The 4013-nt window shown below is 38.1% G+C and overlaps 1 pseudogene across 1 annotated transcript; it reads right to left on the reverse strand.

The window, feature by feature from the left end:
* Positions 1-576: 576 nt before the first annotated feature.
* Positions 577-2736, reverse strand: LOC309641123 (transcriptional adapter 1 pseudogene; annotated as a pseudogene). Its single transcript has one exon. The product of its transcript is annotated as a transcriptional adapter 1 pseudogene (transcript).
* Positions 2737-4013: the final 1277 nt, after the last annotated feature.

Below are 4013 nucleotides of genomic sequence, written 5' to 3' on the forward strand. Positions count from 1 at the left end.
GATTCCTCCAGCTCCGTTTTTCGTTCTCAAGATTGCTTTGGCTATTTGGGGTGTTTTGTGTTTCCATACAAATTGTGAAATGTTTTGTTCTAGTTCTGTGAAAAATGCCAGTGGTAGTTTGATAGGGATTGCATTGAATCTGTAGATGGCTTTGGGTAGTAGAGTCATTTTCACAATGTTGATTCTTCCAATCCAAGATCATGATATATCTCTCCATCTGTTTGTATCATCTTTAATTTCTTACGTCAGTGTCTTATAGTTTTCTGCATACAGGTCTTTTGTCTCCTTAGGTAGGTTTATTCTTAAGTATATTATTCTTTTTGTTGCAATGGTAAATGGGAGTGTTTCCTTAATTTCTCTTTCAGATTTTTCATCATTAGTATATAGGAATGCAAGAGATTTCTGTGCATTAATTTTGTATCCTGCTACTTTACCAAATTCATTGATTAAATCTAGTAGTTTTCTGGTAGCATCTTTAGGATTCTCTATGTATAGTATCATGTCATCTGCAAACAGTGACAGTTTTACTTCTTCTTTTCTGATTTGGATTCCATTTATTTCTTTTTTTTTTTTTTTTTCTCCCAAAAGGTTTATTTGTTGCATTTAAAGTACAAAACCAAATACACAGATCCAGATATTGAACCATATATACATATCTATACATATATTATTCAGACCTACTTAAACCCATCTGTACATTCTAATGTATCCACCAATAACACCTCTTGACTAAAAAGCAACATATCTCTAAAGAAACAAACAGTTATTAATAACACTGCCATTTGAAAGTATAGAAAAAGGTATTTCATAGGAATAGGAGAATTACCAAGTATAAATCCAGTATGTTTACATGGACTTCTTAAAACAGTCTATAGGAATAATTAATAGATGAACCTGCCAATCAAAGTCTTTGGGCATAACAACTCTATAAAAGAAACGAGTTATGAGAAGATATTTTATAAGGTTAATTACATTCTAAGATTGTTTTGATTTGGTTTTTAATTTAAAGAAAGGACTTTATTTTGTCTAATAGCACAGCATTTCTAACTCTTATTTTCTATGGAGTTGTAATGAATCTTTAGGCAACTACCTATACCTGTTAAAAATTAAACTGGTCACAAAGTGTATATATATATATATATATATATATATATATATATATATATATATATATATATATATATAAAACTGGTCACTAAAAATGATAACCAATTTTTAACACTGTGTTAAAAGCACAGTTCTTTCTTCAGGAGGAAAGCAGAAATTTTAGACTTGCCAGATACAGAATACGTGACGTCTCTGAACACACAGATGTCCTGCTGATCGTGGGGACTAAGTTATAACAGCTTCTTTGTTCTAGAATGTCACCTACCTCACATGCAGACCACAGGATACTAGGCCTCAGATGTCTGAACAGCACCATTCCAGGCACAGACTTTCTCAGTGCCTATTCCCATAACTGGGAACACACACACACACACACATACAGAGATATGGGTCATTATTAAAATCAGATTTGTTAATGGCTTCACAGTAGCAACACAAAATGTACTATCACATTTCCATAGGAAAGGTTATGTTTACTCTACACACTTCAGTCTTGAAATGTGGACCCCCAAAACATTCAATTCTCAATAATCAATGAATTTGAAGAGGGTCCCACACCCTCAAATCCTAATTCAGCAGAGCAAAAGCCCCTCCTTGGCTGCCAAGCGCTGGCAGTGGACTTTGTCTTGCTGCAGCTCTTCATGATTTGGATGCCAGAGTTTCATAATGATCCTTTCAATGTTGAGAGCATATACAGTGTGTGTAGGAATGACTTCCCTGTGTACCTGCAAAGCTTCAAAAAGGTCGTACATGTTCACCGGAGGCAAAGATGTGGGCAGCGTGTCCCCCGAGCACGCCAGCAGGAGTGCAGCCTGCTGCTCGGCGTCGTCAGGGGGCAGGTGAGACGCTGGATTCTGGCCGGCACAAGGAGCAGAAAAGGCTGGAGGGCTTTCTATTAAGTTGTTGTAAGCTACTACACTATTCTTCAGGTATGGTTGTGGGGTCACATTACTACCAAAGGCATATTTAAAATGACCATCACGTAGTCGATAAGCTTTCCTTCTTGACACAACTGATGTCAGTATATCTTTAAGGTGATTCTCCACCGCATAGACCACAGCTGAGACAGCCTCCTCGGTGACGTTGTCCAGTCCATGCTCGTAAGCAGTCACTATCATTCTCCCTTCAAGCTGACCCCGGGTGGGAAGCATCATTGTGTGGGAACAAAGTTTCAAGTCATCATCATCTTGGGGATCCTTGGCCACAAACTGCTGGGCTCCCGAGAGAGGATTTTGAGGCTGGAATCTATGATCAAATTTCTGACGAACAGAAGAAAGCTTTTTCTTTCCCTTTGGTTTTCCAGGTTTGGCTGCAGAACCCCCTGTCCAGGGTAAAGATCCAGCACCCTCTGGTGTAGACACCAAAATCTGACAACGCGTGAGAATAGCCAGGAGGAAATCGTTGTGAGAATGGACATTATCCGGTGTGAGAAGTCTATGAGCTTCAAGGTCAAACTCTTCTTTGCTGATCTTCTGCTTGAACCACAACTTTAAGTTAGCCCAGTATTGTTTCACGTTGTCCCCCAGGGCCTCACTCAAGTTCTTCTTGGCCACCTCCAGCTCGCTCACAAAGGTCGCCATTGCTCCCCACGTCTCAGCCCAACCTCAGACCTCTCGGCCACAACGACCAGCAACCTCCATTTATTTCTTTTTCTTCTCTGATTGCCATGGCTAAAACTTCCAAAACTGTTTTGAATAATAGTGGCGAGAGTGGGCAACCTTGTCTTGTTCCTGATCTTAGAGGAAATGATTTCAGTTTTTCACCATTGAGAATGATGTTGGCTGTGGATTTGTCATATATGGCCTTTATTATGTTGAGGTAAGTTCCCTTTATGCCTACTTTCTGGAGGGTTTTTATCATAAATCAGTGTTGAATTTTGTCAAAAGCATTTTCTGCATCTATTGAGATGATCATATGGCTTGTCTCCTTCAATTTGTTAATATGGTTTATCACATTGATTGATTTGCATATAGTGAAGAATCCTTGCATTCCTGGAATAAACCCCACTTGATCATGGTGTATGATCCTTTTAATGTGCTGTTGGATTCTGTTTGCTAGTATTTTGTTGAGGATTTTTGCATCTGTGTTCATCAGATATATTGGCCCTTAGTTTCCTTTCTTTGTGACATCTTACTCTGGTTTTGGTATCAGGGTGATGGTGGCCTTGTAAAATGAGTTTGGGAGTGTTCCTCCCTCTGCTATATTTTGGAAGAGTTTGATAAGGATAGGTGTTAGCTTTCTCTAAATGTTTGGTAGAATTTGCCTGAGAAGCCATCTGGTCCTGGGATTTTGTTTGTTGGAAGAATTTTAAACATAGTCTCAATTTCAGTGGTTGTGATTGGTCTGTTTATATTTTCTATTTCTTCCTGGTTCAGTATGGGAAGGATGTGCTTTTCTAAGAATGTGTCCATTTCTTCCAAGTTGTCCATTTTATTGGCAGAGAGTTGCTTGTAGTAATCTCTCATGATCCTTTGTATTTCTGCAGGGTCAGTTGTTACTTCTCCTTTTTCATTTCTAATTCTCTTGATTTGAGTCTTCCCCCTTTTTTTCTTGATGAGTCTGGCTAATGGTTTATCAGTTTTGTTCATCTTCTTAAAGAACCAGCTTTTAGTTTTATTGATCTTTGCTATTGTTTCCTTCATTTCTTTTTCATTTATTTCTGATCTGATCTTTATGATTTCTTTCCTTCTGCTAGCTTTGGGGATTTTTGTTCTTCTTTCTCTAATTGCTTTAGGTGTAAGTTTAGGTTGTTTATTTGAGATGCTTCTTGTTTCTTGAGGTAGGATTGTATTGCTATAAACTTCCCTCTTAGAACTGCTTTTGCTGCATCCCATAGGTTTCGGGTTGTCGTGTTTTCATTGTCATTTGTTTCTAGGTATTTTCTGATTTCCTCTTTGATTTATTCA

The sequence above is a fragment of the Balaenoptera physalus genome (genome assembly GCF_965194825.1).
Source record: "Balaenoptera physalus genome assembly, chromosome: 13".
Classification (NCBI taxonomy): Eukaryota; Metazoa; Chordata; class Mammalia; order Artiodactyla; family Balaenopteridae; genus Balaenoptera; species Balaenoptera physalus.